The 23,203-nt window shown below is 38.9% G+C and overlaps 1 long non-coding RNA gene across 1 annotated transcript in view; it reads left to right on the top strand.

Annotated features, from left to right (window-relative positions):
* Positions 1-6,807, top strand: part of LOC134477556 (uncharacterized) — a 45,913-nt gene extending 39,106 nt beyond the window's left edge. The window contains exons 2-3 of the long non-coding RNA XR_010049571.1: positions 5,743-5,819; positions 6,624-6,807. This is a non-coding gene — a long non-coding RNA (uncharacterized LOC134477556). The remainder of the gene's footprint in view (positions 1-5,742; positions 5,820-6,623) is intronic.
* Positions 6,808-23,203: the final 16,396 nt, after the last annotated feature.

Raw genomic sequence — 23,203 nt, 5'->3', positions numbered from 1 at the left:
TATCTCTGTGAATATTTTTTGTATTTCATTTTTGGATGTTCCTGCTTCCTCACTCACATTCTTTATCCTTAGGTTATGTATCTTTTTATCATCTTCCAGTTTTAGAATTGCTTCTTTCTGGTTCCTTGTTATTTTTAAGAGGCTTTTTCTTTCACGTTCATAAGCCCTAAATCTCTCTTCAAGTTTCAGAAGGTTGTCTTTAGTTTCTGTCAAGGCATTTTGCCAATATTCAATGGAGTTCTGAGTTTCCTGATATTCTCTTTGGATCTGTTTCATGTATTCTAAGTCATGCTTAAATTCTTCTTCAGATGCTTCTCTTTCTTTTCTGATTTCCTCAGTTCTTCCATCTGTGTTCTCTTGGGCAGGGCTTGTCATTTCTTTAATTAATCTCTTTATATCTTGCCTCACTTGGATCAGGAGTACATCTTTAAATTCCTCTATGAGATCATGTAAGTACTTTTTAATTTCGGCTGATGCTGTGTCGAGTAGAGGATGGTTACTGTGCTTGTTCTCTTCAGTGTTTAGTTCTCTTGGGTTTAATTTCTCCTGTTGAACAGCTGGAGGTTTTTTTTTATTTTTATCTCTTGTCATGTTTCTGGTTTCTTTCAGACTGTCCTGGAGTTCTCTGGCCCTCTCCGAATTGCTTAGGGCCTTTCAGAAGCGTGCTGGCTTGAGTTTTTGCTGTCCTCCCCAATTTGCTGTTATCTGGGGAAGGCTGGGATGTAGGGGCAGTACAGTCTAGACTCTAGCCTCTGTGTCAGTTAGTTCATAAATTAGGCTGTACTTTCTGGTTGTCACTGAGTTGTGACTATTTTGTATCTGCTTATTGGGCCCCAAGCAGAGGCTTGGTTTAGCCCCAGTAGCTCCTGCCAGTTCTCTTTGAATCAGAAGCAGCTGGGTAATGGCACAGGATTCTGCCCAGGTCCCAGCCGTTCTCTTCCAAACCTCTCTGTGATAGGTGCACCAGAAAAGCAGATCTGCCCAAAACAAAGATGGCTCCCACTAAGTTCTCTGTGTGGAGCTGAAGCCAACAAGTAATCAGGCTCTGCCAGGACTTAAGATGTCTTCCACCAGCCCTCCCTACAGGGCGACCTGGTGATGTCACTAAGCTGCGATATCTGCCGCCAGGCTAATATGTCTGCACCAGATTCTGTGTTATTGATTTCCCCGTGGTGGCGGGCCAGCTGTTCTCTGGTCAAACCCAGCAGCGGCGGGGTTTTCTGTACTCACCAGGGTCCGGTGCAAGTCCTCGTTCCGGGACTGCCGCACACCAAGCTGTCCACTTTTCCTCCACTCGCGGCTCAGCGCTGACTGGTCAGATTTCTGTGCACCGTTTAGATATGAATCGCCAGAGCTTTGTACATCCGCTCTGGTGCAGCGGTGCAGAACTGGCTGCTACTTGGAGTCTCGATCTGGGTCTCAGTTTCCCGCGGTCTCCAAAAGCAACTCAGCTTTTCGTGCTGGGTCCACGAGTCTTTGTTGATTTAAGGGCGCGGGATTTGTAGCCTCCGGTCTCAGCACGACTTTAAATCCTCCAGTTGTACTGTCTTGGTTAATAAGAATCGCTATCGATTTGTCTGGTCCTCTCCATGCTGTCTTTTTTTATTTTTGAGTTTGAATTCTCTGGAGAGATTCTTCGCTCGATCCCCTAGCTCGCCGCCATTTTCCCCAGCCCTGTCCTTGCTGTTCAATGGGTAATGGAGGAGGCTAGGAGCATGAACTCACTGTCTTCCAGCTGGCTTCCCTGCCCAGAATGTAATGGAGGGGTGCAGAGTGTGAACTCACTGTCTTCCAGCTGGCCTTGCCATCAGAGATGTAATGACTGCAAGAATTTGTGACAGAAGTTAAAAATCAACAGCCTGATGCTCTGTTAAGACAAGATATGCTCACTCAGCCCACCACATAATCAGACCATTAGACTCAGTTAGCCTTGAATGGTGATGTCAGCTACAATTTGAGATATCCAACCTGATTCAGTCTGACCACATCCACACGGACTGCCTGTACTATCTCACATATAAATATATTTTATTTTCAAAGACTGTCTAACTGAGATAAGCTAGTCAAGGACATGCTTAGTTTCAACCACTCCATTGGCTGAAGGTCACTCCCTATTTCTCTTATCTTGTGACTCCTCTGACCATTTGCCTAGAACAAACCTGCCTAGTCACATAAAACTTGATTCATGTAACCAATTATGTGATAACCTGCTGTCAGCTTTTGTATTTCCTGCTTACAAAATGTACATATATTTCGGGTTCACTTTCAGTTAGAGCTGGTAATTTTGATTTAGTTCCACCAGCCTGCTAGCATAATAAACAGTTGCCTTCCAACTTCTCAGAGCAAAGGCTCCTCCATTTGGTTTGCTAACTGATTTCTGCAACAAAGTCACATCTCATCCCATGCCACTGCCAGGAAGTAGGGCCTTTCACACTGCTGGGCAATGTGTTTAGATTTTTTCATGGAACTTGGTCTCTGCAGGCCAAGAAAGAGAGATAGATTCACTCAGCACTCTGGGCCCTTAACCTGTGGCAGTGCTGTCACAGGAGGGAGAGGAAGAGCAGCTACAGGGGATGTGGTGTCAGTAATTTGGTCACTGGATCACATAGTAGGATGAGTCTCAGGTAGCTCTGCTCCCTCCAACCACTGAGAGAATACCTTCAGTATCTTATGTTGCTGCAGTCCCTTCTTGCTCTAGAGAATTCATTTCTTTTTAATAATCTGCCATGTTTACTTTATCCTACATGGAGGTGAGCATTATGTTGCTAAAACCTTTGGGGAAGTGGAACCATATAATTCTATTGTAAGATACTTGTTTCAGAGGTCTAACTGTATCATAATTTTAAATTTTATACTGAAGTGTTTTCTTCTGCAAAATATCAGTGCTACAGATCTCTTTAGTTTTTCTGTTGTGACACTGTCAACATGTTCTACTAGGATAAGCAAAGCAAATGGCTTCTCTTTTTCATTCTTTTCCCTCGAGACCTCTTCACTTTTTGGCCATCTCTTCTCAATCTTCTGGGTCCCATCTCTCAGTCTGCAGTTCACTGTGTTCATTAGTGAAGCTTGGGACCAGTGGCAGCTGCAGGCAGTGAGCAGCACGAGTGGTGAGGAAGAGATGACGAGGAAGAGGCAGGTCTGCTTATCTCTAGCTACAGTTGCTAGTCTTTGGTACACTTGCGTGGTCTATCTGGGTGTGGTTTTGCCAACAGAATCACAGACTCTTCTCAAATTTTTCAGGGACACTTCTTCTGTGATTATTTTGAGCTGTGATTATTTGTTGGTAAGTCATGGCCACAATGGCAAGTATAGAGTGCTGTCCTAGACACTTCATCCATGTTATTTAACTCCTCTTGGCTGCAGCTTTTTTGTCCACAAAATAGAAAAAAGTGTATTGTTCATCCATTAGTGAGCAGTTTTTTTTTTCCTAGAGGACATTGGTTCTTTCGTGTTGTGAGCTCTTAATGAATGGATCAGAAAGCACAAGTCCCTCAGCGGGGCTGTGGTTTCCTCTGCTGGAGTGTTCTAGGTCTCTCTTCCTGCCATGTATCTTTCCCTGGAAGTCATTCTGAGTAAAGCCATAGAGACAGCTGTAATATACCCCATCATGGTGGTACATTATAGAGAATGAATACAGCATATGTTCAGGTCCATCTCGGGCACATCAGGTTGCTGGCCCCACTGAATTAGGCTGGTATTTGGTAGCTTTGAATCAGTGTTTATGATTGATACCCCATGACTTATCAATGACTAATGTGCCACATATCTCTTTGTATTGTCTGATGACTCACCTAAGAGCTCACAGTTTCTAAGGATTGAAAATTATGCACATCTAAAAGGCAGCATTAATATTATTTCTTTGAATGTGCTTCCATGAGCCAACAAAGAGAGATAAAGAACACAAGCCTAGATAACGAGACAAAATTTCAGGGAAGTCATTAAAGGATGCATTCTGTACATCTATATATACACTGACCTTATTTTTATGAATCAAATTCTCTAATTTATGAAGAAATTTCAAATGCATTTAATATAACAATCTAGTCTAGTCAGTTATTCTCTTACAGAGAAGAAGGCTAAGCTTCAGAAAGAATAAACAATTTGCCTTAGGTCTGACAGTTAATAGAATATGGTGACCTAACCCAAGTTTATATGTTTTCTCAATCACATACAAGCATTGTACACACGTATGTACATGGTATATATCGACATATGAGGTAAGGCGCAACCACAAATATTCAACTTGTTAAAACATCCTGGGAGGGTTGATGTGCTTATCAGGGCTGCTTCTTCCTGACTTCAGAGGTCTAGGTTCTTTCTGTCCAGATGTTGATCATAATACCTGGAGGGATCATGATACCTGGAAGGATGACAGAAAGATTGAAATAATATAATTATGAACACAAATGCTAGTATATGTGTTGGTATATATATAGATAATTCTGCATTTCCGTTTCGATTTCATTCCAGAAGTGGCACAAATACACAACCAGGGAAAAGGTCTCAGTGGAGTCCAAACTGTTTTCTCTTTTCCCAGACACTATTAATTTTCTTCTGAATTCCCATGCTATTCATGTTTCATGTGCCAAATACCATACCTCTCCATAGTAACGTCCTTGGTTTGTCACTAGCTGTATGTTTTTACTTAAGTTAATGTCTTTGAGTCTCAGTTTCCTTATCTCTAAAATGATAGTCATAATAATGGTAGGATTATGTCATAAGTCACAAGATTGTAGTAAGCATTAATCATATTTATTAGTAGAACGGTGCTAACCAACAAACAATGATAGATGTAAATGAAACAATCAATAAATGCTACCCACTTGTATCATGCTCCATTGTTCTGACTGCTGTCATTAATAGTGTTCTTTGAGGACTTGTTTTCAGTTGTTTTTATCCAATGGATTTCCAAGGTGGTCAGCTTCCCCCTACTGTGCCCTGCATACTATTGGAGCCTGACTGTGGTCCAGGAAGGTAGCTTTTTAATCTGAATAGTTTTCTTGATGGTTACAATCACTGCTGCTCTAGAAAAGAGTATGAAACGCTTTGGGGATGGAGAAAGTTAAGATTCACACTGCAGAGGCTACTGCACTATCTAGAACTGCAAACACTGTATCAGGGCAGCTCCTGACAAAAAGGATAGGTATTTGCTTTTTCCAATCTTGAGATAACTTAGGGGACATTCTTCGGGATAGGCTCTGGAACTGGTTGACGGCTTCTCATCTCAGCTCTGCTATTTGGTTTCTATCTGACCAGGATTAATTATATAACCTCATTGGTCCTCAGTTTTCTTATCTGTGAAATAGTCATAATACATATATTACATGGTTATTGTGAGGATTAAATAATTTATGAATGTAAAGTAATTAAATGCATGGTTGATGCAGAATAAGCCCCCCAGATAGTATTATGATTAAACACATAGAGTAAGTTCCCTAAGGAATAAGCCTTTCTAATTCTATAATTCATTGAACATCCCATGCTAAGATACTGAGAAGGCATATGAACATGCAGGTGATGCAGTCATTGATGAACTATAATTTACTCTAGCAATTAGAATTTTCTTTTCCTCCTGGACAAAAAGCTTGACTGCTTTTCCAAGCCTCCTTTGCAAGAAGCCATGCCATGTGATTAAATTCTGGCCAGTGGAACTCAGTCTGACATGATGCATGCTCCTTCCAGCCTGGCTAATAACAGCTCCTCAAGTGTGAGTCTCTACCTGTTTTTTCTTTTATCTTCCAGCTGCTGGAAATATCCTAGGAGATGCTGGAGCCACCAAATGTTTTCAACTTTATCTTCAACCTTATCTTTCAAACCAGGTAACTGTATCATTGAGCCTTTGCAGGGTCTGTGGCTGAAACTTTGTGAAATTCAAATTAGCATCCTCTGCTAATGCAGGTGATTTAGAGTTCGGTTTTCTCCCTCCTAAGTCTCACACTCCTGACACTTCCATATGTTTTCTGTCTTCCCTAAATATGTTGACATTGACCTCTGATCTTATCTTCCCTTCTTTTGTCCTTTCAAATACTTTTAATGTGCTTCTGGAAGCAGTTTTCAGGAGGGACAGAGTCAAATGGATACAATCCATACTTAAACAGCAGACCTGTTGGTTGAATCATTTTCAGAATCAACAGTAGAAATTCAATACTTAAAGTAAGCTTAAAGATAGTGACTTTTTCTTTTTTGTTATCATTTAGATTTTTAGGGACAAATTACACATGTGTAATTCATCTGCTTTCAGTAAACTGAATAATTAATTGAGTAGGAAATTAAGAATACACAATGCCTTGGAAAAGGATGATGAGACCTCCTCTCCAGTTCTGACCCAGGAGCAGGAGATGTGTTGCTCACTTTCAACTTCAGTTGACTCATGGCTGAGCCAGGCTCAAGAAGGTAGCGTGTGCCCTGGCAAGACGCATAGAAAGAACAGAAGATCAGGTTCACCACAGAATTAGATGAAGTACAGGTTCTTTCATACTTGTGGTGCTCCAGATCTGTCTAATGTTCACCTGTAATTTTGCCCGTTAGAATGAAATTCTTATCACCGAAGTGATAACTCCCTAAAGAAGTTACTGAAACAGTGTTCACATATGTTCTTAAAATTTGTTTCACTTCTTTTCCAGTGATTAGATCGAAAGAAGATGCCATGTCCAAGAGAATATACCCTATTTATGTTCTAAGAGGAGACAGCAAACACTGGATTTCTGGCTGTTTGAGAAATTTCGCTGTAACCAAAATGACCATTAGAGGGAGCCCAGATCTTGTGAGACCATGAAACTCTGGAGCTGTAAGAACCGTCTACAAGAGCAGCAGAGTAGAACCTCAGTTTTAAATTTTATTAATGACAAAAATATCATGTCTGGGACACTTTATTTTTATTTCCAGAGAGGTCATGAGAAATTCATAATTTTTAAGGGTTCTTAGGAAACAAGTAGTCAAATTTAATATCGTTACTAATAATGATAATGTAGTTATGACGCTTTTGATATTAGTCACAACTAGTAAAGTATTTACTACTAGCACCTTGTTGTTAGTGATAACACCAGTCATCTATTGCTAGGATATCACAAAGGTATGTGTAACAGGTTGTGTCTGGAAACACCAGGAGAATTTAACATGCTTAGGATGTGTGCTGCTGCCCAGAGAAGGTCCCAAAAATCTGAGCCATCCAGGTGCCATAGCCTTCCCTCCCAGCGCTGTTGCTGGTTCTGAGGAGGATGATGACGGGGATTTCCCTGATTTTGCATAGTCAGTCTTGTCTTGAGAGGAAATAGTGTTCCAGAGTTTGAATATTTACACTTAGGTGAATGAGCAAGCAACAGGAAGACGAGGTTGGTACAGGGAAGGTGTCGAGAAGCTGGGAGAGTCTAAAGCTTGTAGGACTGGCTCAGCACACTGAAACTAGTGCGTTGTGCTGTATTATGTTCTGCATATTCCCCCTCCCCCGCCACTTCTTTTGATGTATGGATAAGATGTGTTGTAGTGGTGATATGTGTTAATCCATGTAATTTCCTTTTTCCTGGTCCAGAGTGCTAGTTGGAGGTGGGCCAAGAAGTATTCCTGCTTCTCAGTAATGAAGCTGAGTGTTTGTCCTGACTCTCTGTGTCTTGGCTTTCCGTCCTGGGGACAGGAGGGTGGAGAATGTAATATCCTCCTTCCTTAGTAAGATCCAAGGCCACGTGGGCTCTTGCTCTCTGGTGGTCAGTTTGATGGCCCACTGCTCCCCAGCTGGCTTGGCTGGTATTCCATCTGGGGTGGACTTGCACTTCTGCTTTGTCATATTCCAGATGAAACTTTGTAGAGAGAGGAGGATTTCACTGGCAAAAGTGTCTATATTGGCAATTAAGGATACTTTTTAAAAATGAATACCAAAAAGTTGAAAGATTTTTCAGATATTGGGCATACTATCAGTGACATTGTTAAAGGTAGGAAAGACAAGAGAAGGCCGAGAGGAATGCTTAAAAAATACCTATTTAAGCTCTTACTCACCTATCTTTCCTCAAAATCTTACTACACTTACTGTTCTGTTTCTCTCTTCCAGTGCACCTTGGTTTTCATTGAACAATAGTTCAATGTATGTACTTTACAAGTCCAAAGAAAGTATAAGATATTGATAAATGAGCACTAATTCTATTCTTTCTTGAATTCTCCTTGACATTGAGCATAGAACTAGAAGCTTATAGGGGACTTCACAAGTCCTTTCTCTTCAATTTAGTGAATCAGTAGGTGTCTGCCCACATGAACTATGCCTTTCTTACGGCCCTGGATCACTAGAAGAGGAAAAAGGTGAAGCTCACAATGAAAACTACTCACAGTTGTCTTTAGATAGATCCATTTTCAGGTCTTGAACACAAAACGAAATGAAATGAAATGAAATGAAACAAAATAAAACAACAAACCACACAAAACAAGGTTAAATCTCCCAGAATCACAAGAGTCTTGAGGCCCAGCAGTCATCCCCTTATTTCTGAGTGACAGAACCTACCTAGCAAGTTGGTTATAAGAGCTCTTTGGTTCAGTTTTCCCATATGTGTAATGGGGTTAATAGCACCTGGCTCCTACTTCCTCTACCGAAACATGGGGAAGGAATGTTGTAACATCCTTGCAGTCTTCAGATGAAAGCTACCATATAAGCACCCACTGTTATTAAATGCCCTTGACCTTTGGGTGATCGTGAAGACTTCATGGCTTATGGTGTTCACGGATAAAGACTGAGATTGTACCCAAGGATTTTCTGACACTGGGAGCTAGGAGAAGCCCATGAGGATCAGGATCTATTCTTGAAACAGAGACTTAAATTCAGCAGTGGTTCCAGAGAAAACTTTAAAATGCTTTGCCAAATTTAAAACAAATGTACAAACTAATTTACTTCTGTTAATAAATAAAAATAGTACAAAGTTTTCATAATAAGAAGCCATGGGGCTGGGAGCATAGCTCAGTGGCCCAACACCCACTTAGCAAGTGTAAGGTCATAAGTTCAATTCCCAGTATCAAAAACAAAACAAAACCATGATCTCTTATAGCACCCTATCGTAATTTCTGTCCTTTCTCCAAGGACACCCATTTCTTATCTTTTTATTCTTTCTTTGGATATTAATTCCCATATCTCTAAATATTATGTTTGTATTTCTAGTTTGACTGATGAGTTTAAGATATTAGCTGTTGAATTTCTGCCACTGAACTATTGTTTAACCAGCCTACACTCCCACTCCTTCAACTATTTAATTTATTGCTCTTTGTCAGTTTCCTTTGAAACTTTAAGTTATAAGTTTAAATACTATATTCCTTATTCAACACGAGAAGGCCTTGTGTCATCCTCTGCCTTGTGGGATGGAGCGTGCGTGTCCCTGCTGTGCCTTTCAGCTCTTTTTCCTGCTTCTACATCCAGACTGTCATCACTTAAACTTCTGCATTGTCAAGACTGGTAAAGTTTACATTTTGTTTTGAAAGTATAACTGCCTTCTGTGCTTTGCTTATGGGATTAGTCTAAAAATGAAGATTATTTTAACTAGGACAGAGCCAGGTTTTGAATTGTCATTATATTTTCTGTCTTGTAAAGCTTTCACTCCCTTTTGTTCTGGAATTGTTTGCTTGTGTCACACACTAATTCATTTTTGAAGACTTGGTCAAAACTCTTGATGGTTCTTAGGGTGCCAGACTATCATTATTCTCAAACTTTCTCTCTGCTTTAAAAGTTTGAAGGCTGTATCTTCCTTGTGCTTGGTTTATTCCTTTGTTTTATTGGCCATAGCCTCAACAGCTCACAAAAATTCAGATGAAAAACTAATTCTGAATTTTGAATGCTCGGAAAAATTTTTATCATGTGTTTAACTTATGTAATGATTTGGGTCGAGAATTCATAATTGTACATCTTTTTTTCTTTGACTGCTGAAGATATCCAATTGTCTTCCAGCTTTCAGTGTTTCTGTGAGAAGTCTAGAGCTTGAAGAAGTCTGTATGATTCTTGTTCCTTTGTGAGTCACTTTTAGGTCTTTCATTTTCTTTATTGTTTTGATTTTACAATCATGTATTTAGATGAGGGTTTGTTACATTACGCTGCAAATTTAATGGACTCTTTTTGATTTAGAAATGCATATTTTTGATGCCTCGCAAATTGTTTCATTTATTTTCTTTGATAATTTTATTTCTTTTGTATTTCTGAAATGTTTTTTTAATTCTTAGTAATTATTTTGTGTGGATCATGTCCCCTCAAAATCCGTGTGTTGGAGGCCTAATCCCCAATACTTCAAAATATGGTGATTAAGTTAAAATCAAGCTATTATGATGAAACCTAATAAAATCTGATTGATGCTCTGATAAGAAGAAGAAATTTGTATACATGAAGAGAGACCCCAGAAATGGACAGCTATTGTGAAGATAACAAGATATACTAAGGTAGCTATTGTTGTTTTCCTAGTATCCTGCTTTGAAGTCCTGTACCAGTTTTGCTGTTTAGTTTTTGATTGTTTTTGTTCTGTTTTGTTTTGTTGGATTTTACTATCTTTAAAATAAAAAGAGAGAGATGCCAGATATGTATATATAGAAAAGTGACCCATGAGGACATAGCAAGAAGGTGCTCATCAAAGAAAGGGGCCTCAAGAGAAGCCAAACCTGCCAACGCCTTGATCTAGGACTTTCAGACTGATGAGAAAATGACTTTATATTGCCTAAGTCGTCCAGTCTGCAATATTTTGGTATTTCTGCCCTAGCAAACTGATACCTTGGTCAAGCCCAACAACAAATATGCAAATAAAGAAGCTCAAATTGGCAACTTTTAATAAGGAAAACTGATTAACTATTAAGATTGGAAGAGCCAGCTTTGAACACTGCTAAATGACCAAGCAATATCACAAGATGGGTTTTCTTTCCATTTCTCAGAGCTGTGCTGTACTGTGTTGTCTTTATTCACAGGCTCAGTCATAGGGTCACATGTTCTGGGTTTAAACCCAGTAGAAAAGTGTCCTTTCTTTTTTTAGCAGCTTCAGGAAAGAAAATTCTTTGTTTTTCACTGACCACATTTGAAATATCTTCTGAGTCAATTACTGAGTTAGAAAAATGTACTCTGATAATCTAGCCCAGCATCATGTACCCGCTTTTTCATCTGAGAGTGTCAGTATCAGCCAGACTACATGGGATGAGAACGGGATGGGATGATACAATGGGAAGAACAGGAGGAACTAAAGCAGCAAAGGTTAACACACTAGGTTAAAGACTGAGTTTTGATTTTAAATATCTATGGTAATAGGAGCACAGTTGCATTCAATTAATTTAAATCTAGTAATTTAATAGTGGAGAATAGAAAAAAGCAGTATGAACTTAAGTTAGTATTTCGTTAGCATCTATTATGTATCTTAGATATCAGAGAGGATAAGGACCAATCACATTAAAAACAAATCTCAAGTGAAGGTGTTTAAGGTTAGTGATTGCTGTAGTTTCAAGTAGATTATCCAAGTAGATTATCACATAACACTTGCCCATGACCTGTACTTTTGTTGTGAGAGGGTGAATTAGGCCCAACTTAGTACTATTATTATTAGTAATTATTATCATTACTTATTATTATTATTATTTATTGGGGGTTGAATCCAGGACTTCAAGCATGACTCTACCACTGAAGGTTCAATATGTTAACCAAGACTCTGAGGCTCCATGACAGCAATTTGGGATGACAAACATATTTCAGAGAATTGTTCATCAAGAATTATGATATTTAAATGTATTTTATTTTAAAACCCTCTGTCGCGAGTAGATGTGCCTTTCTTTGGTTGAGCCTCTCCAAGCTGATTTTAGGAAGAGAAAGTAGGACACTTTATTATTGGGAAACTTCATATGACCTGATGAAATTTGAGAACTCATAATAATAATCCGCAGAAACTCTATTTCTGGGCTTGGTTCCAGGTTGTATTACTGACTCACATTGAATGCACGTTGGTCTAAAATTCCATGGCTCGTTGCCTCAGTTTCCTTATTTGAAAGCAAGCCACAACCAGACCTGGTTTTTTTTCCGAAAAGATGCTATGATATATAATTAGTTTCACTTTCACTTCCTGCCTCAATTTGTTTCTTTATACAATCTGTTCTCATTGCTGATTTATCTCAGAAGGAAGGAGATGATGAGGATAGTAATAATAATATAACTGTAATCTAACAATTGTAATAATAACTTATATCTATTGAGTGTTTTTCATACACGAAGAACTCTGCTAAGTGATCATTTTAAAACTTCAATACTTTGTGGCAGGAGGTGTCATCACATTATTTCAGCATAACGTATAAGGAAACTGAGGACTAGAGAGGCTGATTATAGTACATAACCATTTTTCCTTAAAATTTGTATTTTTATTAAGACTACAGAAAAATAAATCAGATATTTATGTGTGATTTATAAAAAAAGAAACAAAAACATTTTAGGATAACTGTGTTTGAGGGTGTTTTCAAAAAAAATCTATGAACATATGTTGATAGCAATAATTTTATAGTTTTTAGGTGTCCTCTGTATGAGTAATTTTCCAAAGTCACCTATGATTACTTTCACACTTTTGACAATAACCATGTATACTGAATGCCTCCCCAAATTGCATATATGTAACCATTTTTATCTACAGTGCACGGCTACCTTCCTGAAGGGGTTAGTTGTATAAACTTTGGAAATATTTGACTGATTATTTTGCCATGAAACAATTTGAGCCATGAATATGTAGACATTGTTAATCTTTTTGAATGATTAGATTAATCAGTTTCTTTAACACAAAGTCATTGGGCTTTGTTTGAATGTGGGACAAGAGCATTGACTGCTCTTGTGTTGAGAAGTTATGTGGAACACAGAGCACTGGATGTTGCAGTTGAATGGATTGCTCAGCCGTGAGGCCAACTTCCCAGGCAGCAATGGTGGTATTTCACTGAGTAATGTTCTCTTTCATCTGCTGTGGAATATCATCATATTTAGAGATTTACTTACCCAGTACATATCCACAGTCTGTACTTATATTGGCATCCTTTTTCACTATTTATAATTTCATTTTGAAATGTAGTATTTTTATTACTACTTTAATCATGATTTTTATACTTCAGTGTATTATATTTAATGGGAGACTGTCAAGCTGCATTACTCTGAGAAATGAAGCCCCATGCCTCTATCTTTTCCTGACCTTTACTTCAACCTTATTTACTGAGATATGCAGGGCTAGCTATAGAGAAGCAGATGCTCCCTTAATTGGTCAAAAGAATGTGATTGAGTCCAGCTGAGGCACAGACGTGTTTCATTGTAACAAAGTAGGTCAGAATCCCCCCCCCCCCCCCCCCCGCAACTAACTGCTGGAATGGAGGCTCAAGCAAGAGCTTACGAAATTCCAAGAATAAGATATGAGATAGCATTTCAGCTGAGGCCATGAGACTGAAAGAATTATATCTTCCTGGTAGCAAAGGTGTCTGCCTTTCAGGCATTATCAGTTAAACCACTAATTAGGGGGCCTCTGTACCTGGTACATGACTGTTCTGTTTTTCCTTACATGCCATGCCTGCAAAGTGTCTCTTCCCTTGTGTACTGCTGTGATGACCATAAAAGCCTTGGGCACTCTGACTCTTGGCCCTTCGTTCCACTGGAAACAATTGGTCATCCCAGAGCCCCTTCAACTGCAGCTCTCTCTCTCTTTGTCTTTTGTCATGCCATATTTCTGGGCAGGAGACCTGAACCCTCCATGGGGGTTTCAATGATATTTGAAATCTCAGTCTAATTTTAAAATTGGGGATCTAATGCCATAATTAAAGTTTTAATTTAACAACTATGTGCTATGTAAGATAATTCAGTCAGGACAAACCACTTTCCATTGAACTAACTGAATCCTGGTTAGAACAGGCCAGACTATTTCTTGTACAATCTAAAACCTCAAAATAAGTATTATTAGAGATTTCTATACAATAAAAAATCAATCCTTCATTCCCTAAACTGCAAAATTATGTAAATGAAGAAACAAAGAAACCAGTGGAATTCATTGCTTTTTTTCTGTCCCCATAATGATCAAACCATATTGCTGCCTAACATCCCTGGTTGTGGAGCCACACTTAGAAAAGTGGTGTTGAAAGGGCTTATCCTGGGAGGATCTAATTGTCTCCTTGGAATTCACCTGAAGATCCTGATTCTTCTATCCCAAACATTCTGTGGCCTTTCACAATGTCATTTGAATTTGCCTAAGAGGGAGGTCTTGCTCCTAGAGTTATCTTCTACAACAGAACAGGTAAAGCTTCAACTAAAAAATGAAATGGTCCTGAAACTGCAAATAGTACCAAATCCTGTAGCTATGCTTTCCCTGTTAAAAAACACAACCCACTAGGACCACCACTATCCCCACCACCACCACCAAAAACTCAAATTGACTTTACTCAAAAATATCCTGGATATAGATTAAGCTGTAATGTTATCAATTTTTAAAAATCACAACATTTTACTATTCATTTTCATAATGTTTTTTTTGGCAAAATGGAATGCATACATAAAGTACTTCTGTTGCATGTCAAATTCTGATGGTTGACTCAAAGAAAACTACTTGCATAATTATTTGAGTTGCAAGTTAAATTATGTTCTTCGTTTTGTGGGACACCATTTGTACTTGAAGTAGCTAGGAGAAGTATAATTAGTCTATCCTTTAATCTTATTCTCTGTATTAGTCTTCATATAACACGAGGTCTATCCTCTAAACAAAAGTTTAAATGCACAATACAGTATTGTGAACTATAGGTGTGATTTGGACAGCAGACCTCTAGCATGCACAATTCTAAAACATAGAATGCAGAGTTTTGAGGCTCTGTGCCTTTCTTCAAGAGGCCTCTTTGCCCAGAGTATCCTGTATTTCTCTTATAATTATGCTTCTCAAACTGAATGCCATATGTGCTATTGTTACTCATTAAAAAAAGGGTTCTGGGGTAGGGAGCACATCAATCTGCTGGTTCTATCCCTGCTCTTAGCACAGAATCTGTCACATTTTTAGGATTCAGTACCTCTTTTTCTAATAAAATGAACGGAGGACTGTGTATGTATTAGAGGTTGAGAGAAACTCTTTTAGACAAATTTATAAGGAGATTTATTCTGAAAACATATTAGCTCAACACTTGCATTACAAAGCAAATTACTGAAAAATCTCAATAGTGGAGACAAAACGTTTTGAGGGAATATTAATGGTACTTAGTAAGGATTGCTTTTGTCCTTGACAATGCTAAGTGTTATTTTAGATAGAGTGATAATAACTTTGCCTGTAAAAGTGACTGCTTTAACCCCCCGCCCCCATAAAGGAAACTTTATTGTACAAACGCTTTTGGTAAATGAAGCCTTTAATTAAGGTGTGTCTTTTCCACAAATGACATAAGATGACATGCCATATGTGGTTGCTTACCACATGAAAAACATTTGTAGGAAGAAGTATCAATGCCTGAGAGTTGTATTGTCTGTCCTCATACCTCTTTCATTAGGGTTTATTATAGTATCGGCTGCTTGTTCACAGGCATTTATGAAGCACAGCAGAGGTGTCACTGAGGGATGTAAAACACTGAGGAGGCTCGGCATCTGTTTCAGGAGCTTTCTAGAAAGCTGGGCACAGGAGTCTTGGGCACAGGGAGGCTGACTATGGCATGATTGTGAGAGGCACTGATGAGGCCAGTGAGGCTCTGAGGATATATGGGTTGTATGGAGCTAAGTTAAAGTTAGAAAATCGTAACTATGAGCTGGAAAGTTTGGATTGAATAAAACGGGGAACCAGGAGACATGAAGTGGAAAGTTATCCTATGAGGAGTAGTTTGAGGGAGAATTTCTAGCAAAAGAGATGACAGAGAAAATTTGGAATCACTGGACGTTAGAGACCAACTTGGAAGTTACTGTCTTTTTAGCACAACACAGCCCAATAAAAATATTACACAAGCCATCTACGTAGTTGTAAATTTTGTTGTAGTTGCATTGAAAAAGTAAAAAAAGAAAATTAATATAAATATGTATTATTAAATCCCAATTTATCTTGATACATAAAAATATGACAATAAATGTAATACATATATAAATTATTAATAAAATATTTAAGGTTTTTTCATATTAAGCCTTTGTTTTTTTAAAAAAATTTATTTAAAGAAAGATTAAACAAAACAGAAAATGGGTAGAAATAATACATACATTCAGAGAAAAAATAAACAGTAAGAAATCACTAGTTTTTTCATAGGAGAAAAAAATGGTGGCTTGCTAGGGGACTGGGTGCAGAGTTTCTGCAGAGAAATCAGATCAGATGCTAGAATATGACAACATGGAGAGGGCCAGACAAATGGATAATGACTTATTAACCCCAAGGCGGTAACCAAAGGGAAAAATAAAACTAGGAAGACGAAGGAAAAACGTGGGTGGAGAGCTGAAGCCCGACATCACTGAGCCCCATTCCACACTGTACTAGGCATGCCTGGACATCCAAAGTTGCACTGAGACTGTGACTGCCGATAACCGGAGTCAGCGAATCCTGGACCCTTAATGGGAGGATGCGGCGCAGTGAGCAATGGATCCAAGGGGAAAAGCTATATTGGCTCTTGGTGACTGCTGGGAATTGAGACCCGAGGCCCCGTGAAGCAGCCAGAGCCACCTGGCCATGCCGGAGGAGACTGGGAGAAGCTCCTGGGCTCCGAAGCTGGACACCGTGCAGTTTTCTGACTGATCCACATTGTGCTGGGAATGCAGTGAATACACGCGGTGCAGTGTGCAGTGGACCCAAGAGGAAGATCTACATTGATTCCCAGTGAGTGCTAGGGACTGGGTCTTGTGGCTGCTGTCGCTGGCTGGAGGACATCTTGGAATTGGGCAGAGCTTGGTGCCACAGTGGTGTCAGTGATACAGAGAGGATTGGTGGAGGGCATCTTGGACTTGGGCAGAGCCCCACGCTGCAGTGAGGTCAGATAGTTGCCCCTAGTGCAGAAAAGTCTGGTGGAGGGAAGCTTGGATTTGGGCTGCCCCTGGTGCAGAGAGAGCTGGCAGGGCCTACTGGGACTGAACTACGCCTCTGGTTGGGACCCAATAAGCAGATACAAAATTGTCGTGACTGTGACATCCACAAGGTACAACCTAGAGTACATTGTAATGTACAGTCAAGGTACATTGACTGGCACAGAGGCTGAAGGCTAGCCTGCACCATCCCTGCATCCCTGCCTGTACCTCAGATAATAGCAAATTGGGGAGGGCAGCAAAAACTCCAGTCAGCATGCTTCGAAAAGACCGTAAGCAATATGGAGAGGGCCAGAGACACCCAGGATACACCAGTCTGAAAGAAACCAGAATCATGACAAGACATAGAAAAAAAAAATCTCCAGCTGCCGAACCTGGGAAAATAAGCCCAGGAGAAGTAAATACAGAAGAGAACCAGCACAGTAACCATCCAATACTAGACACACTATCAGCAGGTATAAAGGAATACCTTCATGACCTCATAGATGAATTTAAAATGGTACTTCAGATCCAAGATATAAAGAGATTAATTAAAGAAATGATAAGCCCCTCCCAAAAGAATATAGATGGAAGAATGGAGGAAATCATAAAAGAAAGAGAAACCACTGATGCAGAATTTAAATATAACCTAGAATACATGAAACAGATCCAAAGAGATTACCAGGAAACTAAAAACTCTATTGAAAACTGGCAAAAATGGGTTGACAGAAACTAAAGTTAGCCTTTTGAAACTTGAAGAGAGATTTATGATGTATGATTGTGAAAGAAAAGACCTCTTAAAAATAATAAGAAACCAGAAAGAAACAATTCAAAGGCTATTCAAAGACGAAAAAAGGATATATAACTTCAGAATAAAGCACGTGAGTGAGGAAGCAGGAGTAACCAAAAATGAACTAAAAAGAATATTCACAGATATATTAAAGGAAAACTTCCCAAACATAGGAAAAAGAAATGGTATCCAGATAAATGAGGCATACAGAACTCTAGCCACGTACAACCAAAACAGATCTACACCCAGACATATAATAATCGAGATTCCAGAAATCCACCAAAAGAACAGAATACTAAAAGCAGCCAGGGAAAAGAAGCAGATTACCTACAATGGAAAAATTATCAAAATAACAACAGACTTATCAACACAAACTCTCAAATTGAGAAGAGCCTGGGGGGAAATAATCCAAGCCCTGAAAGAAAATTTGCAACCAAGACTGATGTACCCAAAAAACTCTCACTCAAAATTAATGGAGAAATAAGATGTTTCCAAGGAGGAACTGTGGGAGTTCATGGCCACCAACGCAACCCTATAGAGGGTGCTGAAGGACATTCCAGAGAGAGAGAGAGAGAGGAAGGGAAACCAGGATTCCAGCAACAGTGGCAGAGAGGCCTCAATAAACAGGGCAGACAGTGGAATGAAGGAGTAAGGTGGACAAATTATAGCAATAAAGTGGAGTAGCAGACATGAGGCAGAGACAGTAAGCTATAATCTTTAATATAGATAGCCTTGATACACTAAAATAAAAAAAACATGCACAGTAGGTTAGGAGACAGGCTCCATTGAGATGCTCTGAATGGGAAATACACTCAACCCGAAGGAGGGTTAATAAACTGAAAATCAAAGATGAGAAAGCAAAGCTATATGCGACAGGAAACCAGAGAGAAATAGAGATAACTCATCCAGCAGCCACAGATAGATTGGAAAGCTATGACACTTTTGGACAGTGTAGATCTACACAGCTGGAAGGAAGGAAAACCCTATAACTTTAGTGAGTAAAGGAGTACAGCTCAAGATCAAGCTCAGGGGTAGAAAGGTTCAGCAACACTCAGATAGACAATGGGCTTTGCACCCTAATCTAAAAATTAAAGAGTCTAGTGAGACCCAAAACATACAAAGCATCCTGAGAAGGAGAAAGATGAAAAATACCCTAAAAAGGGAAATCAGAGGTCATTGTTAATGGTGTATCTGGATTTAAAAGTCACAGTAGTCTTATCGCTCTCTTTAGTTTGAATTTATTTTGTTCCAGTCATATTAGATTTGAGGGCACAGACATCTAACCCAAAAATAGCAGGTTATACCATGGTAACTATCCTTAATTTTCTATTAACTTAAACTGAAACCCTGTGCTACTTAAATTGTCTTACTATGACTGATCTTATTTGAATCTGGTTTGTTAGACTGCTATTTTGCCTTGACTGATTTTATTCGAATTTGGTATGCTTGATAATATCAAGTCTAAAAGTAGCAGCAACTACTCTGAAGATGACAAGATGTAAAAGATATGATTATTAACCACTCTCAAGTCCTACAATGTTTTCAAAGTTGTGTTTTTATAAAAATATGTATGTAATACTATGCTTAACTATATTAAGCCTGATGATGTGGACAAGTCTATTGAAAATAACAAGAGAAAGCATAGGATCTACGGTAGATCACCTAATAGTGTGGTTTTATGTGTCTTTTTCATTGCATGTTTTTCTAGGAATTTATTTTGCTGTCTTGTTATGATTATTTGTTTTTCCCTATAATACAGAGAGGATAGATATACATGTAGAAATTCACACATGGGAAGAATTTTTTAAAGTATTTATGGGAACAGATTCTATAATGCAAGATGTAATGAACAGATACTCTGTAGAAGAGACACTAAGAAACCCAATGCTAATTCTATAGCATTATGATATAAAATCTAGCAATACTATTTATTATTCACTGTTCAGAGTGATATTAGTCTAGTCTCTTAAGTTCAATTTCAGCATATGTAAAGATAAGGACAGCTACTACAAAGAGAATGAGAGACATTATAGTAGTCATTATTATCTTCCCCAATGTCAGATCTTGAAAACCTAAAAAGCCTTCATCATCCTGTAATGATTTGATTAGTTCTATAACATGCAGTATGTATTCAATGTGTGTGAAGATGGGCCAACTATTTGGAAGAAAACTAGAGACAATAAGATAGACAGTGAAGATCTCCAGTGGGCTTGCTTTGAAATCTGTATTTCTTTAAATTCTTTCTTTATGAACTGTTTTGTTCTGTTTTGATATGTTTAATCTTACCTTCTTTAAGATAAAAAAGAAGTGTGTAGGACTGATAACCATATTACTAAGTTTTTGTTGGATCATTGAGCAGAACTGTTGGCAGTGTCACTATTTGAATGTCACTTTACATACTTTAATTTTGTAACCCGAGCAACTATTTCTAAGATGACTATATGTAACTTATCAACTGGTGATTTCTTACTGTTTATTTTTCTGTAATTCTGTGTTATTTCTACCCTTTTTCTCCATTTTTTGTTTCTTTCTCTTTAAATAAAAAAAGAAATCACTAGTTGATGTTTACATACTGTCCTTTTACAAATAGTTGTTCAAGACACAAAAGTGCAACATATAAAGTGGGAGTTCAAACAGTGAGACTGCAAACAGTTCTGTTCAACTATCCAACAAAAACTTAGTAATATGGTTATCAATCTTATACACTTAAACATACATGCAGTTATCTGTATCTTCATTTATGTTGAGATTAAACAAACTAAAGCAGGCTAAAGTCATTCTGAACAAAGAATAATAGTATTGCTGGATTTCACATCATGACACTCTGGGCTCAGCACTGGGTACTGTAATGTCTTTTTTTTTTGAACTTTATTTAAAGAAAGACTAAACAAAACAGAAAATGGGTAAAAATAATACATACTTTCAAAGAAAAAAATAAACAGAAATCACTAGTGGATGATTATAGATTGTCCTCTTACAAATAGTTATTCAAGATACATACTAAGCCTTTGAGTTCTAGTATGTCTTTATATTTGTGACATATCTTAATTTAAATTTTAAGTTTTCACTGGAAATAGTTAATTGGTGCTTAGATTTTGTAAAGTTTACAGGTGAAACAGCATACTCACATACATAAATTGTTCTGAATATGTTTAAGAATTTCACAAGGACTGAATTGGTTACTAAATTTAAATTCATTGATCCTTAAAATTGTTTCCCCATTTTTATTGGCTATGTTTTAAGTGTTCTATATGCTCATATGTCCAGTGCTTATCATATTAGACAGCTTAGGTTGGAAGCTTGTCTGGTGGTGGTAGCTGGGAATGAGCACCAGGGAAGAATTTTCTAACCAGAATTGTGCTTATCTTGATACACTAAAAACCAGAGGAAAGAGGTTCATTTTTTTCTTCACAGAGAGAGAATAAAGATGAGATCTTTGTGCCTTAAAAGGAAACCTCCTTTATGGTTCTGTGAAAGCAATATGGTCCTACTGCCTCTTTCCTTCTTTCTTTCTTTCTTTCTTTCTTTCTTTCTTTCTTTCTTTCTTTCTTTTTTTCTTTCTTTCTTTCTCTTTCTCTCTCTCTTTCTTTCTTCCTTTCTTCTTTATTTCTTTTCTTCCTATCATTCCATAGTAAGTACTTGTATAGTTAGATAATTGACTTGAGGAAACTACTTCAGTTTATCATGGACTCTTTTCAGCTTTCTCAGAACACACATATTTGTCTAATCTGACAAATTGAGGTTCACCTTCTAGTAATCGTCAATATCTAATCATAGAGAGGCCATAGGGGCCGGGGATTTAGCTCAGCGGCATAAGCACCTGCATTGAAAGCAGGCAGTCGTGAGTTCGATCCCTGGTACCGATAAAAATAAAAAAGACAAAAAAAAAAAATTCCATAGAGAGGCCATGGACATGTACCTAATTTCAGAGTTTCTGCATGTCTTCCTGGCATTAGTTAGAGAATTCTGAGCAAAGATTCTGAAAAGCAGACTATATGTATATTAAAAAAGAATTGAGATATTATATTACTGATTTCTCAGTACTGTTTGGACAACTGAATGCAGGTGTTTTGTGCTCTGGGTGAATCATTTGGGGATGACAATGCACAATGTATGTACCATTGTTGCCTCTTGATTGACGTGTTTTGAAATTTTGTTTCAGTTCTTTTTTCTTTTTCTTCTTGAAATAAAATGGATTTTGGGGTTTAAAAAAGCAGGCTAATGAGGGGTGAGTATTTCCTCCCAGATTCCTTCCCCCACCATCCCATACTGGTAATCAAACTCATGACCTCATGCTTGCTAGGCAAGCTGTACCATTTAGCTATATCCCCACTCCTGATTCAACATTCAGCCCTTCATCCACCCTGTTCCTTCTTTCCTTGTGTTGTGATTAATGTCCTCAACAAATGCAGAAAATTGCTGCATAGCTATTTAAAACTGTGATTTCAAATCTCATCCCCTTACTTGTGCAGCGAGCACTGACCACTGCTCCATGAGAGGACAATGGTAAGATCAAGAATCTTGTTCCGGGAGAACATGATGGACAGATAGCAGCAGCTACGGAGGCTCTCTGCAAGACCCAGCTTAGAATCCAGGAATGGTGCGGAGTGAGGAATCCTAAGCTAGAGGAGATATACCCTGCTGACCCAAGAATGAACTGGGCTGAGAGAAACCAACTGGGAATGCAACCCTGGTGCTATAACAGGAACAGATAAAGCCTCAGCGTGGAAGCTGGAGCCCGCACCATTGGAAGCTGCGATTTGGGTTTCCTGCCACCAGTGCTGCAGGGAGAGAGACACACAAAAGCTCTGAGAACAGGCATCGGTGAACGGAGTTGAGAGCTGGACGGGCAGGGAGCCATGCATTGACCTGCAGTGAGTGAGGGAAACTGGGACTCTTCCACAGTCTAGGAAGCTCCAACAGAGGACATTCTGGGACCGGGAAAACTTGCCAGAACAGGGCGCTGTAGTGACTTCAGTCACATATCCTCCTCACAAGTGGGATTGGTGAGCACTGCCTAGCCTATGTGACATTGCTGGCTGAGACCCAGGAGGCTAGCACAGCCCAGGTCCAGCGCCTAGAGGTGCACCCTAGCGGTAAAGCCTTAGGTAGGCTGACCTGGAGGGGCAGGCCCCGCATAGGCTGCCGGGTCTGTAACTCCCTGGTGTGCTGTGGTGGGCAGGAACACCTAGCCGACGCAATTCAATCAGACTGTGGCTGACAGGGAAGGAAGCTGGGCCTCCTATATATGCTTGCATATAATGAACAAAGAATATGGGAAGAGGGAGCAACAAGAAAGGCTCCTCAGTCCCCAATCCTGAGAAACAGGCAATAGCAGACACAGCACCAATAGACATAAAGCACTATCTCCAGAGCCTCATAGATGAGTTCAGGAATGAAGTTATCAATGACCTGAAGCTAGAAGTATGCAGAATAGTTAGAGAAATGCTAAGCACCACCCAAGAAAAAGC

This window comes from Cavia porcellus, unplaced genomic scaffold, assembly GCF_034190915.1.
Source record: "Cavia porcellus strain 051 isolate PalLab524CR breed Dunkin Hartley unplaced genomic scaffold, mCavPor4.1 scaffold_9, whole genome shotgun sequence".
Classification (NCBI taxonomy): domain Eukaryota; kingdom Metazoa; phylum Chordata; class Mammalia; order Rodentia; family Caviidae; genus Cavia; species Cavia porcellus.
The sequence above is the reverse complement of the archived record's forward strand: the minus strand, read 5'-3'. Positions and strand labels throughout refer to the sequence as shown.